This window comes from Phacochoerus africanus, chromosome 9, assembly GCF_016906955.1.
Source record: "Phacochoerus africanus isolate WHEZ1 chromosome 9, ROS_Pafr_v1, whole genome shotgun sequence".
NCBI classification, from domain to species: domain Eukaryota; kingdom Metazoa; phylum Chordata; class Mammalia; order Artiodactyla; family Suidae; genus Phacochoerus; species Phacochoerus africanus.
Window position 1 is genome coordinate 113,493,921 of NC_062552.1, and position 19,746 is coordinate 113,513,666.

At 42.5% G+C, this 19,746-nt stretch overlaps 3 pseudogenes; 1 reads left to right on the plus strand and 2 right to left on the minus strand.

The window, feature by feature from the left end:
* The first annotated feature begins 149 nt into the window (after positions 1-149).
* On the plus strand, positions 150-249 carry LOC125136946 (uncharacterized; annotated as a pseudogene).
* Positions 250-8,261: 8,012 nt separating this feature from the next.
* On the minus strand, positions 8,262-9,002 carry LOC125134914 (destrin-like; annotated as a pseudogene).
* A 5,065-nt stretch (positions 9,003-14,067) lies between these two features.
* Positions 14,068-16,900, minus strand: LOC125136766 (proteasome assembly chaperone 2-like; annotated as a pseudogene).
* Between the last annotated feature and the right edge of the window lie 2,846 nt (positions 16,901-19,746).

The window sequence follows — 19,746 nt, forward strand, 5'->3', positions numbered from 1 at the left end:
GAGCCTCAGGCTTTTGGAAACCAAAGCCAGGAGGAGGCTCCTGGGTTGTTGTTACAGCCCTCTTGGGAGAGCCCGCCTGCTTGAATGAAAAGGTCAGTGAAAGAAAATAGCAGGATAAAGAAAGTTATTATTAAAACAAAATTACCCTGGTACTCGCTTCAGAAGCACATGTACTAAAATTGGAATGCTGCAGAGATTAGCATTCTGTGCAAGGAGGGCACGCACATTTGTGAAGCATTCCATATTTTCGGAAAATAATATTTTTAAAAAGAATGTGAAGATATATGACTGAGTCACTTTGTTATATAGCAGAAATTGGCACAACATTGTAAATCAACGGTACTTTAATAAAAAAAGACTTAACATTAAAACAAACAAACAGGGAGTTTCTGCTGTGGCTCAGCAGGTTACAAGCCCAACTAGTATCCATGGGGATGTGGATTTGATCCCTGGCCTCGCTCGGTGGGTTAAGGATCCAGCATTGCCGTGAGCTGTGGTGAAGGTCGCAGATGCAGCTCGGATCTGACGTTGTTGTGGCTGTGGCATAGGCTGGCAGCTGCAGTTCTGCTTCTACCTTTAGCCTGGGAGCTTCCATGTGCTGCAGGTGTGGCCCTAAAAAAAATAAAGCAAACCAACAAACCAACAAAATTACCCTGCCCCACACTTCTCGGTTCACAACAAGCTATAAATGCACTGTGCTCCTTTAGGACAGTCAGCTTTTTTATGGGAAGTCATAGTGTTGACTTTATTATCATTTGGAAGCTATGATTTCACGGACCTAAAATAAATTTAGATTAGGCAAAACAATCTTTCAGGCAGATAATAATTACTCACCAAATTTCATCAGCTACAGGCTTTACTGTTTTCAATTAAAATGAACACGACTTGAATTCTTACTCATTTTCAGCATTGAATAGGGATAGTGAATAGAACTCATTTTTGGAGGGGGGGCATCAACTTATTTATTTACTTATTTTAACTTTAAAATGTCCACTTTTATTTGAAGAAAATTTGATTTAAAACGTTTAAGCACAGGAGTTCCCATTGTGGCGCAGCGGGAACGCATCCTACTAGGAACCATGAGGTTGTGGGTTCGATCCCTGGCCTTGCTCAGCGGGTTAAGGATCTGGTGTGGCCCTGAGCTGTGGTGTGGGTTACAGATGCGGCTCAGATCCTGAGTTGCTGTGGGTGTGATGTAGGCCTGCAGCTGTAGCTCCAATGAGACCCCCTAGCCTGGGAGCTGCTCCATATGCCAAGGGAGCGGCTCAAGAAATGGCAAAAAGACAAAAAAAAAAAAAAATTAAGCATAAAGGTGTTAGAGAAAGTGTATCAAGGGCTATAGTTAATTGAATTCACTCCTCTGTGTTTGCATGTGTACATGTGTGCATGTGCATTTTGTTACTTTTTTCTTCCAGTTTTATTGAGATATAATTGGCATATAGAACTGTATAAACTTAAGGTGTACAGAATAATGATTTGACTAACATATATCATGAAATGATGACTACGATAAATTTAGAGAACAACCACCCTCTCATATGGATATCAAAAAAAGAAAAAGAAGAAAAAATTTCTTTATGATAACTCTTAGGATTTACTCTATGTGTAAAATAGAGCAGCGTTAATCCTATTATTCATGTGGTACATTCATCCCTAGTACTTATTTATCGTATAACTGGAAGTTTGGAGCTTTTGATCACCTTCATCCAGTTCCCCTCTGCCAAGCCCCGACCCGTGATAACCACGAATCTGATCTCTTTTTCTATGAGTTTGTTTGTTGTGTAGTATAGTTCACCTACGACCCTATGTTAGTTTCTATTATATGACACAGTGGTTTGACACTCTATACATTACATGAAGATCACCGCAATGCCAAGTGACCATCTGTCATCATACAAAGATATTACATTATTATTGGCTGTATTCTCCTGGCTGTACATTTCATTCCTGTGGCTCCTTTATTTTGTAACTGGAAGTTTGTACCTCTTAATCTCCTTCAGCTAATTCCCTCAGCCTCCTAGAGCCTCCCCTCCAGCAACCACTTGTTAGTGCTCTGTTTCTCACGCTCTCCTTATTTGGTCATGTTTGTTCATTCATTTTGCTTTTTAGTTTATACAGCTAAGTGAAATCGTATGGTACTTGTCTTACTCTCTCTGACTTCTTTCACTTAGCGTAATACCCCTTAGGCCCATCCATGTTGTCTGTCCCAAAGTCAAGATTTCATTCTTTTTTGTGGTTGAGTAATATTCATATATATCATATCTTCTTTATCTGTTCCTCTATCAATAGGCATATAGGCTGTTTCCATGTCTTGACTACTGCGAATAATGCTGCAATGAGCATGGGAGTACATAAAAAAATATATATATAGTTGTCTTTTTTAGGGCTGCACATATATTTTTGAATTATTGTTTTTATTTTCTTTATTAAAAAAACACAGAAGTGGAATTTCTGGATGGTATGGTAGTTCTATTTTTAATTTTTTTTTTTGTCTTTTTTTTTTTAGGGCTGCACTAGCAGCATGTGGAGGTTCTCAGGTTAGGGGTCTAATCGGAGCTACAGCTGCCGGCCTATACCACAGCCACAGCCACATCAGATCCGAGCCATGTCAGCGACCTGTACCACAGCTTGTGGCAATGCCGGATCCTTAACCCACTGAGCGAGGCCAGGGATTGAACCCGTAACCTCATGGTTCCTAGTAGAATTTGTTTCTGCTGTGCCACAATGGGAACTCCTATTTTTAATTTTTTGAGGAATCTCCATACTATTCTCCATAGTAGCTACACCAATTTACATTCCCATCAACAGTGCCTGAGGGTTCCCTTTTTTCCACCTTGTAATTTGTTGTCTTGTTTTATAATGGCCATTCTAACAAATGCGAGGTGATATCTCAATGCAGTTTTGATTTGCATTGCCTTGAAGATTAGTGGTGTTGAATATCTTTTTATGTCTCTGTTGGCCATCTGTATGTCTTTCAAAAAATGTCTGTTTAGGTTCTCTACCCATTTTTTAATTGGGTTGTTGGGTTTTTTGTTTTTGAGTTGTGTGAGGTCTTCATGTATTTTGCATATTAACCCTTTATCAGATATAACAATGGCATTTGTTTATCTTTGCTTTCGTTTTCCTTTCCTGAATAGGCATATCCAAAAAATATTGCTGAGATCAGTGTCAAAGAGCGTACCACCTATGTTTTCTGCTAGGAGTTTTATTGTTTCAAATCTTATATAAGCTTTTAATCTATTAAGAGTTTATTTGTGTACATGGTGAGAGAAAGTAGCCCAGTTTGATTCTTTTGCATGTAGCTGTCTGGTCTTCCCAATATCATATATTGAAGAGGCTTTATTTTCTTCACTGTATATTCTTGCCTCTTCTGTCATAGATTAATTGACCATGAAAGTATGGGTTCATTTCTGGGCTCTTTATTCTGTTCCATCGATCTACGTGTCTATCTTTGTACCAATATGATACTTCTTTGATCACTGGAGCAAAATCCTCAACAAAATACTAGGAAGCCAAATTCAACAATACAATAAAAAGATCTTATACCATGATCAAATGAGATTTATTCTAGAGATACAAAAAGATGGTTCAATATCCACAAATCAATCAGTGTGATGCACCACATTAACACACTGAAGAATAAAAATCATATGAACATCTCAATAGATACAGAAAAAACTTTTGACAAAATTCAACATCCATTTATGATAAAAAAAAACACTCTCAATAAAGTGGGTGTAGAGGGAACATACCTCAGTGCAATAAAGACCATATATGATAAACGATCAGCCACATCATATTTAATGGTGAAAAGCTGAAGGCATTTCTTCTAAGATCAGGAATAAGACAAGGATGCCTCTCTGGCTATTTTTATTCAACATTCTATTGGATGTTCTAACCATATAATCAGATAAGAAAAAGGAATCCAAATTGGAAAGGAAGAAGTAAAACTGTCACTGTTTGCAGATGACATGATAAAACACACAGAAAATGCTAAAGACATCACCAAAATCTATTAGAACTAATTAAAGAATTTAATAAAGTTGCAAGGTACAAAGTAAATATACAGAAATCTCTTGGATTTCTGTCTTTTTTTTTGTCTTTTTAGGGCCACACCTGTGGCATATGGAGATTCCCAGGCCAGAGTTCTAATCGAAGCTGTAACTGCTGGTCTATGCCACAGCCACAGCAACGCAGGATCTGAGCCACATCTGCAGCCTACACCACAGCTCATGGCAATGAATGAGACCCAGGGATCGAACCCACAACCTCGAGGTTCCTAGTCCGATTTGTTTCCACTGTGCCACGATGCAAACTCCTTGAGTCTCTGTATGCTAGCAACTATCAGAAAGAGAAATTAACAAAAACAAAATCGCACTTATAATCATACCAAAAAGAATAAAATATGTAGGAATAAGTCTAGTGAAGGAGGTAAAAGACCTGTACTTGGAAAACTACAGATGCTAATGAAAGAAACTGAAGATGACAAAAACAAATGGAAAGATACGCCATGCTCATGGATTGGAAGAATTATTGCTGTTAAAATGGCCATACCACCCAAGACAATCTACAGATTCAATGCAATCTCTATCAAAATGCCAATGGCATTTTTTACACAATTAGAACAAATGATTCTAAAATCTGTATGGAAACACAAAGGACCCCAAGTAGCCAAACCAATCCTGAGAAAGAAGAAGAAAGCTGGAGGTATCATGCTCCATGATTTCAAACTATGGTGCTAAGCAATAGTCATATGAACATCAACCTATTTATGATAAAAATTGAAATAACCAAAACACAACAAAACGTATGGGAAGGAAATGTGTGTGAATTTGCTACCACTTTTTTTCTTTTTTATTATGTTAAAATACAAATAACCTAAAAGTTACCATCCTTACCATTTTTTTTGTTTTGTGTTTTTTTTTTTTGTCTTTTTGGCATTTCTTGGGCCGCTCCCGCGGCATATGGAGGTTCCCAGGCTAGGGGTTGAATCGGAGCTGTAGCCACCAGCCTACGCCAGAGCCACAGCAACACGGGATCCGAGCCGCGTCTGCAACCTACACCACAGCTCACGGCAACGCCGGATCGTTAACCCACTGAGCGAGGGCAGGGACCGAACCCGCAACCTCATGGTTCCTAGTCGGATTCGTTAACCACTGCGCCACAACAGGAACTCCCATCCTTACCATTTTTAATCATACACTTCAGTGGTATTAATTACACCCACTTGGTTGTGCAGTCATCATCACGATCCAGCTCCACAGCGCATTATATTGTAAAACTGAAACTCTATATTTATTTAACAGTAACTCCCCAACTCCCCTCCCTCCAGCCCCCAGCAGCCCCGATTCTATTTTTTATCTTCATGATTTTGACTACTCTAGCTAAAGTGGAAGAAGACAGTATTTTTCGTGACTAGCTTATTTCACTCAGCATAATGTCCTCAAAGTTCATCCACGTTGTAGCACATCACAGCATTTCCTTCCTTTTTACGGCTGAATACTAGTCCATGTATGTATATACTGCATTTTGCTTATCCACGCATGCATCGATGGACCCCTGGTTTGCTTCCATGTTATGGCTATCGTGAACAATCTGCTGCATGGATAAATATCTCTTTCCATTATTTTGGAAATATACCCAGAGTGGGATTGCTAGATCCTGTGGTAATTCTATTTTTAATTTTTTGAGAAAGCTCCATAATGTTTTTTTCCACAGCGGCTGCCCCACTTTACATTCCCACCTAGAAGAACTCGGTGCACAAGAAGAACTCACTTTGATTCATCAGAATTGTATTACTCACCTACTGTAGGAAGGGAGCTGGGCTAGACTTGGGGCGGGGGCAGAGAGATGGAGAGGATATTGCCTTTATCCTGAAGAGTACACAAATTTATCTTACTAATTATATTAATTTAGAGAAGTTCGTTTAAATTACTACATGTTGAAAGATTAAATTTTTATAGAAAATATGCAATTTAAAATACTTTTTTTTTCTTTTTCTAGGGCCACATCTGTGGCATATGGAAGTTCCCGGGTTACGGATTGAATCAGAGCTGCAGCTGCCAGCCTACGCCAAGGCCACAACAACGCCAGATCCGGACTGCCTCTGTGAACTTCACTACAGCTTGTGGCAAAGCTGGATCCTTAACCCACTGAGCAAGGCCAGGAGTCAAACCTGCATCCTCAGGGATACTGGTTGAGTTACCGCTGAGCCACAGTGGGAACTCCTGCAATTAAAATACTTTTTAAAGAAAGTAAACAGAATATGGCCATCCAGTTGTCGGCTTCCCCAATCAGAGAAGCAGCAAACCAACCCTCTAGGATGTCTTCCGAAAAAAGAAAATTAGACTGTTTTTCTATTTCTTCTTCCATCTTCAGCAGCCAGCTGAGACAGGTGATATTTCAGAAAAGAAGACCCAGACAAACGCTATAACCACGCCTCCAGGCATTCTAACTTGGACCAGGTCAGACCACCTGGGGTGCATACTTCCATCTCATTAATTTTGCCCTTGCACAGATGTCTTCACAGAGTGGAAAGTATATTAGGAATATTTTTGGAGTCAGACAGACTGGGACTCCCACTCCAGCTGCTTTGCCTCCTGGCTGTATAGTCTTCAGTAAGGAACCCAGTATCTCCTTGTGAAAAATATCCTAAGTCCTGCCTTTGCTGGAAATGAACCCTCCCTTCCCCTGTGATAGATAGTCTGTAATGCAAACTCCTATTAGTGTACATTTTATATCTTACCAGGCAGGATTATTTGATCACCGACGTGTCCTCTCCTAGCATCCTGACAGCACGGAGTATAGCTGCATTGTACCTGCGTCCCCAAGACATGGCACAGAGCCTGGCACATGGTGGAGATGTTAGGAGGCATACCTACAGCTGGTGTTCTGCAGAAGCTGCCACACCTGTTGGGCAACACTGTTCACGACCCACCTAACACTGTGACAGGGTCTCTGACAGTACCATCCGGTATTAGAGAGATCAAAGTGATGGGAACTAATGAAGCAGAACCAGATTCTAGCCTCAGCCCCCTTATGTCAAGAACTGCTTTGTATCTATCTTTCTTTAGCTCACCTGTGACGTGATTTTCAATACTGGTCCCTGTTCAGTCCCTCCAAGGAGGAGGCAGTACCGGTAGGGAGTCCACCTGGGCCCCAGGGTGATGGTTCAAATTCCCTTTGAACTGCCCTCTCTTATACCTTATCAGTGGGAGAATGCTAACAGTTTGGCTCTGGGCAGTTGGGTTCATGTAAGGCTGAGTATGTCCTATTTTTTTTTTTTTTTTTTAGCATTTTTATTGCTGTGCCTGTAGCATTCAGAAGTTCCTGAGCCAGGGATTGAACCCATGCCACAGCAGCGACATGAGCCACTGCAGTGACAGTGCTGGGTCCTTAACCCATTGAGTCAACAGGGAACTCCTGAGGCTATTCTATTTTTAAGGTTCATAGGATCTAGCCTCATTCTCTGAAAAGTAGATCCTACCCTTCCCATCCCCAGCCACATGTGTGTTGTCTAGTTCAAAAATTACTCTTTAAATGCTCTGTATCAAAACCCCACATCTCTGTAGTGGATTGAATGGTACCCTCCCCCAAAAAGATATGTCCACGTCCTAACCCCCAGAATCTGTGAGTCTGACATTTGGAAATTGAGTCTTTGTAGATTAATTAAGTTAAGGATCAGGAGATGAGATCATCCTAGATTACCTGGATGGACTCTAAATTCAACGAGACATTTCCTTCTCAGAGGAGGAAACTTAAAGATGGAGGCGGAGATTGGAATGATGTAGCCACCCCAGAAGCTGGAAGAGACGTGGGATAGATTCTTCCTTAGAACTTTGGAGGGATTGCAGCCCAGCCAAATGAGAATACATTTCTGTTGTTTTAAGCCACCAAGTTAGTGCTTACGTGTTATCATAGTAGCCCCAGGAAATGAATACACTTTGCAAGTTTCAGTTTCCTTAATTTGTAAGATGGAGTAAGCATGGAAAACACTGGGATAGAATAGTTAACAATGAGAATAATTTTTATTTTATTTTATTTTTTGGTGCATAAGTCTTTAATTTCACATCAGTAATACTGTGGTCTTTAGATTTATTTAGGGCCATGTGCACAGGTTCTTAGAGTAGTGAGTTTACTCTAATAAATGACAAGGCAGCGCCCCTCAGTGAGTCCCTGGCCTCAGTGTATTTGCTTCACTTATGTAGCAAGAGGGTGACATTGAACATGGAAGCTTTTAATCTGTGGCACTGAATGATGACCTACACAGGGCATCTTTCAAAAGCTACAATCATGGATCCACCTAGTTTTTCAGCAATTCAAGCCCAATTGAGGTCTTCTGGATCATTTGCTTGACATTCGTGTTTTATGGCTTGAAATTTCTCGTTGGTCGTGTCCTTGGAGCTCACATAGATCTTTTTATTTTTCAGAGGTGCTAGTTTCTGGTGTCCATAAAAAACCATCAACTCCACTTTTCTCGATTCCTTGGTTTCAAAGCTTGCATCCTACAAAGCATAGTGACAATTTTTCAGGAAGCAGTCTCACAAAATGCTTGAAAAGATTGATTATCGTTACACCAACGTGTCCAGCCAAGATCTCTTTGCCTTCCTCTACAATGATGCACTTTTTACCTGTGCTGAGACCAAAAAAAAAAAAAAAAGTGACAGCCTTCTTCTTTTCTTTTTTCTTTTTTGGTCTTTTTAGGGCTGCACCCAAGGCATATGGAGGTTCCCAGGCCAGGGGTTGAATCAGAGCTGTAGCTGCTGGCCTATGCCACAGTCACAGCAACGTCAGATCTGAGTCACATCAGCGACCTACACCACAGCTCACAACAACACTGGTTTCTTAACCCACTGAGTGAAGCTGAGAATGGAACCCACATCCTCATGGATGCCAGTCAGATTTGTTTCTGCTGAGCCTTGACAGGAACTCCTCTTATTTCTTTTTTTTTTTATTTCTTCTGGTGTGGAGCACTTCTGAACTTTCATGTCTTAAAAAATGCAACATATATAGGAGTTCCCATTGTAGCTCAGCTGTAATGAACCCAACTAAGATCCAAGAGGATGTGAGTTTGATCCCTGGCCCTGCTTGGTGGGTTAAGGACCTGGTGTTGCTGTGGAATGTGGTGTATGTCACAGAGGTGGCTCGGATCTGGCCTTGCTGTGGCTGCGGCATAGGCCGACAGCTGCAGCTCCAATTCGACCCCCAGTCTAGGAACTTCCATATGCTGTGGGTTCAGCCCTAAAAATTGGGGGGGGGAAAAAAAAGCTACTTACTTCAGCAGCACCTTGCACTCCTGAGACCTTCTGAAGACTGGGGCACCGGGTACCCCCTCACCTGCTTGGCTCCGTGGGAGCTGGGGTAAAGTCCTCCCTCAACAACAAGGGAGGAGGAGCCAAGCATGGGCTGGCACCTGCAGGCAAGGACCGCCCCCAGGGGAAGGGCTTCGTGGCACCCAGCTTACTGTGTCATCATTGCCCTTACGCGAAAGTAACCCAGAATAATTTGTAAAATGTAGAACATGTGTCTAATATGTTTATATGTGTTACTAGTGAGAGAAACATTAGAGAATTCAATTCTGGGAAACACTTGATACATTTTGCTTCTAATGAGGAATTGGTAAATTGGTAGCTTTTTTTTTTTTTTTTTGGCTGTCAAGAATCTCACTGTTAAAGCTTTATTTAATTACAGTAACTGCATACATTCTTTTACTTTTCTTACTCCTAATTGTCTGGTTGTCCACCTCTGATTATACCACACTTTTAGCTGCTCAGAACGATGGCTGGCTATCTATATGGGCATGGACAGGTTCATTCCAGCCCATATCCATCCTCTTTTTTTCTTTTATTAATGGAAGTCCCCTCTGGGTGAGGTGTGACCATGTGACTAAGTTTTGGCCATGAGGTGTAAGAGTAAGTTTTGTATGGAATTCTAGGAAGGCTTCTTAAAGGTGCTGACCCATTGGAGGGGGGCCTCTTTTCGTTTCCTTTCTTCATCCAGTTTGTTGACTTGGGCCGTCTTGGGCCATGCAGCACACCAGCAGCCGTCTTGGGTCATAAAGCATTCCAAAGAATGAAAGCCTGCACAAGGATGATGGAACAAAAAGATGGGCACTGGGTCCCTGATGCCTGGAAAGTCACCCTATTTCTAGAAATCTAGCTGGAGATTTCTTTTCCCACCCATCTTTTTAGGACCATACCCCCAGCATATGGAAGTTCCCAGGCCAGGGGTTGAATTGGAGGTACAGCTGCTGGCCTACACCACAGCCATGGCAATGTGGAGTCCAAGCCATGGATTTGAGCTATACACTATATCTCACAGCAACACTGGATCCTTAGTCCACTGAGGAGGCCAGGGATTGAACCCATATGATCATGGACACTAGTTGAGTTCTTTACCACTGCGGCACCATGGGAACTCCCTTATTTATTTATTTTTTTAAAAATAAAATTGCTGCACAATCTTTTTGCAGTGCTTCCCAGAACTCTTTAAAAATGAGTTTCAGATTCACCCTCTTTGTCTTAGCACTTCTGTGTATGTGGTGATCAGACAAAAATTAATTTTACCTATATAGATGTGCCCTTTGTTGTGGGCTGGTTCAAATCCATTTTGGAAGGGGCTGAAGTATAAAGAAATAAGCCACAGTAATAATAAACAGAGTGGAAAAGTACCATCAAGCGGTAGCCTCCTTCTATCTTCTTTACTGAAAAAATGAAGAAAAATTTACATTAGCATAGTACTTGTATGTAAAAGAAAGTGTCTAATGAATATTCTATCAAGTATATATTACATCCCCATAGGATTTATTGATATCATTCACCTGCAGAGAAAAATCACTTTCTCACAGATTAAACCAAGAAAACTACCAACCGACTCTCTGTCCAAAGTGTCATAAATTTTGTATTAGTGAACTAATGAGATTTAATAAAATCCAAATTAAGTCTAACAGTACTTTGGAAAGAATTTTTCTTTCCAAAGAGGTCTTTGCACTCATCTTCAAAGGAAGCATTAATGAGAAGCAATAAACCCCAGCATGATAGTGATTACATTTCATGAATTAAACAGAGGTACTTTTGCAAAATGGTAAATTCAATCAGCAGAACAGATATTTTTCTTTTTCAGCCAAACTCAGGACCACATGAGTCTCTAGATTTTGGCATAAATGATGACATTTTGCTTCTTTCTATAATCGAGTATGTTTTTAAATATCTCCAAAATAATTTTGCAAAATTATAATTAGCGTCTTTAAAAATAGGGCCTGCCTTCGCCTCCTTATCCGTCTCCCTCCACTCCCAAATGTGGTGGCTGTTGGGCAACCCTGAAGATAATCATGGCTCTGAGTATAGAATGCAGCTTTGAGATTCTGGATTCTCTGTTTTAAGTGAGAAGCACCAGCTTGGAAATCATTTCTCCCAGTCACTGTAGGTTTTCCAATGTGTTGGCAATAAGAAACAGCAGCCTGCTGACAGCATTTTAAATGACCTACATTTGTGTGGAAAGCCATGTGGTCCAGCCCAGCAGGATTAGAGAGCGGGGGAAAATGCTCTGGCACTGACTGTGTATCAGCACAAGCCGACTCCAGATCCTTCCTGCTTGGTTTCTCCATCTCACCATCTGCATAACTGCTGATTCATTAGGCAGGTGCCTCTCCTGCTGCTGGAAGGGACATTTGTTCCCTATAATTTGCCATTTTTCCAAATGGTTAAGGGAAATTGGACTCACTGCTGGATACCAGAGGCAGGCAAGGCCGGGAAAGATGTGGACCAGTTACAGCCAGCCCTTCCCTGTGTAAATGGCATTTGCAGGATCAAGGCTCAAATGGCTAAAGGCGTCCCAGCTAACCTGGAGCGGAAACTTACCGGGGCAACCAGCAACCGTCACCGCCATTTTTGGAACGGCTCTAAGTTGCCTCCTGTTATACCCATATCTACCAACTGATGTATTTGAATTTTGGTTTGGAGAATATTTTCACTGTATTCAAAGTTTAAATAGACTGTGCAGAGCATGTGTCTTATAAATATGTCCAAGTCACTATAACTCAGAAGCCAGGAAGTAGAAAGGGGCTCCCATACATTTCCAGAGCGCTCAGGATGGAGAATGCCTTACCTTCAGCAGGGTCTAAGACACTACTTGTGACCTCCCTCCTGCCCCTAATGTTGGCCAAAGGGTCTCCTCCTGGCCTGTAGCTACTTTCCTCCTACTCCTGGTTCTGTTACTCCTCTCAGCACCTAGACACAGGGGCATGACTCAAGATGAGCCAACCATCGTACCTCAAAGCCATGGACATAGTGAGTGGACTCAGAGGTGGCCAAATTGAGACATAGTCCATACCTACTGCAGGAAGGAGCCATTCATTCATTCACTCATTCATAAAATTTTTACAAAGTCTTCACTTAGAGGAGGCACTATTTTGTGTGTCAGGGAAGAACAATGAACAGGATAGATGTAATTTCTCTTCATGGAGTTTATGTGATTTGGGGGCAGGTTAGGGAGGCAGGCAGTAAACAAGAAAATGATCAAGATGGTTTGTTAGAGGGTTAAAGTTTGGGAAGGGTATAAACAGTGAATGATAGTGACCCAGGCTAACCCCCACGAGGAGTGGAAATTGGAAGGGAAGGAGAGCCTATGGGCACTTGAGTTGCTGCCTCTAATTCTCCCATAAGCCCAGTTCCACTCCTGCTTTTCGTGGGCTTCTATATAATGAGCCAACACATTCCTCTTGGGGTCAAAGCCAGCTCATAGTCTCATACATTCCTTACCCACTCTGACTCTACCGAGACCCTAACTTAAGAGGCCATTCAAGGAGTTCCCATTGCAGTTCAGTGGATTAAGAACCTGACCAGATCCATGAGGATGTGGGTTTGATCCTTGGCCTTGCTCAGTAGGTTGAGGATCTGGTGTTGCCATAAGCTGTGGTGTAGGTCATAGATGGAGCTTGGATCTGGTGTTACTGTGTCTGTGGCATAGGTTGGCAACTGCAGCTCCTATTCAACCCCTAGCCATGGAACTTCCATATGTCACAGGTGTGGCCCTAAAAAAAAAGAAGAAGAAAAAAAAGAATGGCCATTCAGTCAGCAAGGGCTGACTAACACTGTGTTAGGTGCTATGGTGGTTTCAAAAATAAGCATGTTAAGCTCGCTCCTTTCAAGGAGTATTTAACGAGCTGGGGGTTAGGGATTGAGCCCAGATGCATATGAACCATCTCGTACTGGGATTCTGTCCACCAACAACCTGTTTCTCCCTAAACTTCCTTCTCAGTAAATAGTTCCACCAACCACCAGCTTTCTCAAGTCAGAAACCTAGGAGTCATTTCTGATATTCATCTCTCTCCCTCATCCCCCATTTCTAATTCATCAAAACAGTGTCTTGAGTCTATCTCCATCGCCACCACTCTGGCCCAAGCTATCATCACCTCTTACATGGTTTATGGCAAGAGCCTTTCAACTCATCTGGAGTAGAGTCAGCTTCCTTGGAACCACTGGAAACTACAAATGGAAATCAGTTGCAACAGGGATGAGGACAGTGGCAGCTGGGAAGGCATCTATTACACCATCCACTGCTCACCAAAGAAGCCACAAACTCTAATGCATTTCTAGACCAAGTAGAAATAACACTCAGATCTTCCACTGCTTTTGCTAATTTGTGATGAGATTTTCATTAGCATAGGTGTGCTTAGAGGAGAGAATACTTGATGAAATGTTAGCATTGCAAAACACTTTGAGGTTACCTACATCAACTACTTCATGGGAAACCAAGGTGCAAAGAGGTTAAATGGCCTGCCTAAAATCACCGTAATTAATTAATTGCATAAAATAACTCATTCCAAAATTGATTTAAGATACCTCATCCGCAATCTGAAAGATTAATTGCATAGTACTTCTTCAAGACAGCTTTCATAAATGTTATTTATACAAACTAGGCTTTTGGTATGAATCAGGCAGCAGGAAGTTCAAGGGTGTACCCGATCAGTATTGGAGGAACGTGTGTGGTATGGATTAGAGGCTGAGCCATACACAAGCTCTTGGGTAGGATGGATGTCCTTTTGTAAACATGGAGCCCTTCCACTTCTCACACCTCACTGCAGTAGATGCCCCGGGTATGGCCAAGGCTTCCCTTAGAAAACATCTGGCCCCACACTATCTTGGGCAGGTGAATAATTGAGGACCTCAGGTTTCTGTTAGAGAAAACAGTTATGGTCACTTTAGCTTAAGAATGTTCAAATTCGTACCATCTCAGCCATAAAAATAAAGCACTCATTAAATATTTAATATTAAGCACTTAAATCCTGCAAGATAAATGAATTCCAAAATTTATGAATGTGTAAATAAATAAATTGACTTCCTATTTGGAATGGAAAGCTCTGTCAAACAACTAAGGTTGGGGGATATCTACTCCAAGTGAGAATAGTTGTTTTAGAGTGATTATTTTATTTTACTTTATTTTTTATTTTATTTTTTGTCTTTTTAAGGGCCACATCTGCAGCATAGGGATGTTCCCAGGCTAAGGGTGAAATCAGAGCTGTAGCTGCTGACCTATACCACAGCCACAGCAGGCAGGGTCTGAGCCACATCTGTGACCTACACCATATCTCATGGCAACACCAGATCTTTAATCCATTTAGTGGAACCAGAGATCAAACCTGCATCCTCGTGGATGCTAGTCTGGCTCATTACCACTGAGCCACAATGGGAACTCCTAGAGTGGTTATTTTATGACATTATTTTCCATTTATTTGTCCGTAGGGTAAATAATTAACCTCTCTAAGCCTCAGTTTACTCTTCTGTACAATGAGCAGCAATGGTACCTCTGTTACAGGGTTTTTGGGAGGAACAGATGAGATAAATCACGTAAAGAGTTTAGTGTATTCTCAAAAAATGTTAATACTGTATTATAGAAAGGCTGTCTACTAAAGTCACTCTTTACTCGTGACAATAAAATCTGATTATCAGTATATAGAAGTTTGGGGTGAGGGTTGGAAATGTATCCAACTCTAAAAAATCTGGGCACTAAGCAAGTTGTAGTCAAAGTCAAGACTAAAACTAATTATCTGCATCTTGCAGGACGTCCTTAATTCAGCGATATTGGAGTGACAATGTTGAGTAGGACACCATCCCTGCTTTTTGTGTCCTCCCCTGTAGAAGGAAGGTAATAGATTAGAAAATAGAGGTTTTTCCCTACGGAGAGTTTTCATAATTGAATTGGATATTGACCATAAGGTCAGTGAATTAAGCAGACAATTTGCATTACCCTGATTCCATTCATAACAACAAGCTTGTCACTGGGGATTAGCCCTCAGTGCGCAGGATGACAGGTACTGGGAACAAAGTGCTGAGATGCACAGCCGTATGAGGGCCTCTTCTTTGTACACCTGTTCATGCTAGTTCTTTTGTTTACTGTGTATTATGAATTGTGATGCCAGCAAAGTTGCAAGGTCAAGGCCAAGGTGATTAAAGTTTGGAAGACTCATGGGTATATGGCTTATGAGGCAAATAAGAAGTTTGGCTTCATTCTTGTCTTCCTTTCTTTTTTTTAATGTGTGAATGTTTTTAAAATTTTTTATTAGAGTATTTCATCTTGTGTCAATATAGGGTTGAGTCAGTTTCTGCTGTACAGTATAGTGACCCAGTCATACATATACATTCTTTTTCTCATGATATCTTCCATCATGTTCTACCCCCAAGTGATTGGATAGAGTTCCCTATGCTCTACAGTAGGACCTCATTGCTTATTCATTCTAAATGTAATAGTTTGCAACTACCAACCCTAACCTCCCTGTCCATCGTCCATCCCAATCCCCCCACTCCTTGGCAACTCCTCCTCTGATTCGACCCCTAGCCCAGTAACATCCATATGCCATAGGTGCACCCATAAAAAGAAAATTAGAACAACAACAACAACAAAAACCTGAAAAAAACCAACAGATCCAAAAAGCACAGGGGGAAGACCATGGCCAAAGCGCACTCTTCTCTGAGAGCTTGGCTTTTCCAAGGCCAGGCAGATCTGTTAGATCATCGCACTGTAAACATGGTTTGATTCTCTGAAGCTATTCATTAAGATATCCAACAATGGAGTTCCCGTCGTGGCGCAGTGGTTAATGATTCTGACTGGGAACCATGAGGTTGTGGGTTTGATCCCCGGCCTCACTCATTGGGTTAAGGATCCGGCGTTGCTCTGGCTGTGGTGTAGGCTGGCAGCTGTAGCTCTGATTCGACCTCTAGCCTGGAAACCTCCCTATGCCGAGGGTGTGGCCCTAAAAAGACAAAAAAGACACACACACACAAGAGATATTCAACAAGATCTGGGATACTGTCTTCTTCTGAAATGAGTTTCAGCAGACCTGCCCATGGAATTTCTTTAGAACAGCCTTCGTCATGGAGTGACGAGACACAAAACTCAGAACCATCTATTTCAGGAATGCATTTTCCCCCCATTTCTTCCCCATTAAGTCTCCGTAGTTTATTTTGAACACTTTTTTTGCATGGAGTGTGTTAGTAGGTATCTGAGGGGGAAGGTGGAGGTGGAGGTCATCACGCTGACAGGAGTGGCTGCTTGAGAGAACAGCTTTGGTGCATCCCTGCTTTTCACCCAGGAAAGCAGCTTTTCACAGAATGACTTGGACTTACGCTTAATAAAAATAAATCTTAAGTGCAGAGCCGCTAGTTTCTTTGAAAGTGGTGGACACACTTCAGCATTTATACTGAGTTCTGCTGATGTTTCTCCTGCAGTTGCATATGTGATTGTTTCCAACCATTGGCACAAGATAATCGGTGTAGACATACCCAATCTCACACATATGCAGCATAGAAGTAATCAGATCTATTGCAAGCTGGTCCACATTTCCAACAGATACTGCAGGCATCGGAAGTCTGTACCTTGTGAGGTCGGGGACTGAATCCCCATGGGGAACCAAAGTGGCCTCACTGTGGGTGGAAAAGTGGGCTATTCTTTTTCTTTTCTTTTCTTTTCTTTCTTTTTGCCTTTTCTAGGGCCGCTCCCACGGCATATGGAGGTTCCCAGGCTAGGGGTCGAATTGGAGCTGTAGCCGCCAGCCTACACCAGAGCCACAGCAACGTGGGATCCGAGCCACATCTGTGACCTACACCACAGCTCATGGCAATGCTGGATCCTTAACCCAGTGAGCAAGGCCAGGGATCGAACCCACAAACTCATGGTGCCTAGTCGGATTTGTTAACCACTGTGCCATGACGGGAACTCTGTTTTTTCCTTTTTTAGGGCTGCACAGATGTATATGGAAGTTCCCAGGCTTAGGGTCAAATCAGAGCTACAGAAGCTGGCCTACACTACAGCCATAGCAATGCAGGATCTAAGCCACACCTGTGACCTACACCACAGCTCACGGCAATGCTGGATCTAAGCCACATCTGTGACCTATACCACACGGCAATGCTGGATCCTTATCCCACTGAGCGGGGCAAGTAATCAAATCCACATCCTCATGGATAGTAGTTGGATGTGTTTCTGCTGTGCCACAACAGGAACTCCTTGTCTTTATTAATCAAGCAATTTGATATTTCAGCTTGCAATGAAATAGTTTGATAGCTATAAAGTACCCTTATTATTGAGAATCCTTCAGGAGAACTAACTTTGTTATGGTGAGATTGAAAATCCTAACCTCAATCCCTTTTATCTCTCACTCTATCAATTGCTTTTATAATTCAATTTTGATAAAATAAATGTTCTTAGGAAGCCAATTATCTTTTTACGGCATATCAGACTATATAAATATAAAAGGCAGGAACTGCTGCAGCAGGGGAATGCGTAAAAGAGGATGGCAACCCCAAAATAATTCTGCCTCGGGGTGTGTGGGTGGGCAGAGGGAGTGTCAAGAGAAGGAGTGGAAAAGAGGTGACATTTGAATCGGAGGCTTAGGATAAAGTATCCCTTCCCCAAGCTCATGGAGCGGGAAAGGCTGTTCCTGGCAAAAGGAATGGCTTGAATGTTACAAAGCACGGAGAGGTTTAAATGCATGCCAAGGGCAGGAGATGGTGACTGGTATGGCTAGTTAGCATTTGCTGGACAAATACAACTGAAGGTGTAGCAGCTGCTGTGCTAGGCAAAGGCGACTGGCTGCAAAGAACAGAGATGGCTGATAGGTTCCCAGGAGGATGGAGACAGACACCCCCCATCCCCCAAATGTGGCTGTTCCCCTTGGAGACCTGCTGTGGACACCCTCTCCAGGAATGTGGAGGCTCAAGTTGGGCAACAAGAAATAATGGTCTGAGGAAACCACCTGCCTGCATAGATTAACCTCCTACAAGGATTCACGACCCTCTGTCATGGGACTCAACCTCCTACCCCCTCTCTCGACCTTCCCTCCTCCTTCTTCATTGTTCTGCCACAAGTTCCCGCCATGAACTCCACCCACAGATTCCCACCACACGTTCTCTAGAAGCCTGGCATCTCCTCACAGTTGGGGCTGGCACCATCTTGAGCTCAGCCCATCCCCCTCTGATGCCTTAATAAATCTCTCTTGCTTTACCAACTTGCCTTGCATGCTCCTGCCTCAGCAAACCTAACAATGACCTGGAAAGATAGGCTGGAGCTAGGGGATACGCGGAGGGTCCCATGCAGTGCTGCTTTAGAGGGTGCATTTATTTCTGAAGACAGGGTGGAGTTCAGTGGGGTGTTCCAGCAGGTGGCGTGATGAGAACCAAGGGTGGAGAAGGGACACAGCCAGAATTGTGGAGGATGGATTAAAGAGGAGGAGTTGCCAGAAGCACGTGTATAGTCCAGGCTGGAGGAGTTGGGGGGCAGTGGTGATGTGTGATGCGAGGGACCCCCGTGGATACATCTGACCCTCTTTCCTGGCACCCAGAGGATCCGTTTCCCCAGCTTCCCACCTCTTTTTGTAATTACCTGCCCTAATTTACAAGGTATTAAAACACACACCACAACCTAGAAAGCTAAATCATACTGACTTTCTCTCAGAGCTGAAATTACTTGAGCAAAGATAATGGCTTCTTTTCATTTGCAGGGTCTTGTCTTTTCTTCTAAAGGTTAAAAATAGAAAGCAGATTAAAATCCTGGGTATGAATCCCAAAAAGGATTTCTATTCCCTCACTGTCTGGTGATAAATTTAAAGGGTCATGGGATCTAGAAACTGCCCAGAGGTGCTCTTTGGCTGGATGCTTTCTTTTCTTAGCTGAATCCGGGAAGACTTGGCCAGGGGCTCTTTTACAGAATTGGTCACTGTTGTGAAGCAGGTTTGCTAATTGATCCTAATTGCTTCTATCATTATTTCAGGTTAGGTGGGGATGGGGGAATGAGAGAAGAGCAGAGGCAAGTCTATTTTAGCCTTTGCTTCAGAAATTAACTTGGTTTCCAAGAAGATGTCTATTCTATTAGCTTCACTCCCTTGGGGCACGCCCAGAGCAGCAGCATCTCCTTTCTGCTCCTTCAAATGCTCCTTTGCCTGAGAATTGTAAGCCGTTTTGTGCAGCTGCCCACCCCACTGGACCCTGCCCTGCCAGAGGCGCCCCCAGGATCACCACTTAGGAGCCCCTGCCTGGGGTGCGCCGAGTGGACCTTGACACTTACATTGGGCTAGCCAACTAATCCGGTCTGGAAATAATGAAACTCATCTAAAAATCTCTCCTAAGCCTTCTTAGCCCTGGACCAGGGGATATTAACTGTCGGATGGGGGAGGGGAAGAGGGGCATCAGAGTCTCCGGACCATTTAGCCTTAGCAGTTATGTAAATCAGAAAGCCAACCAAGGCTGACGCTGG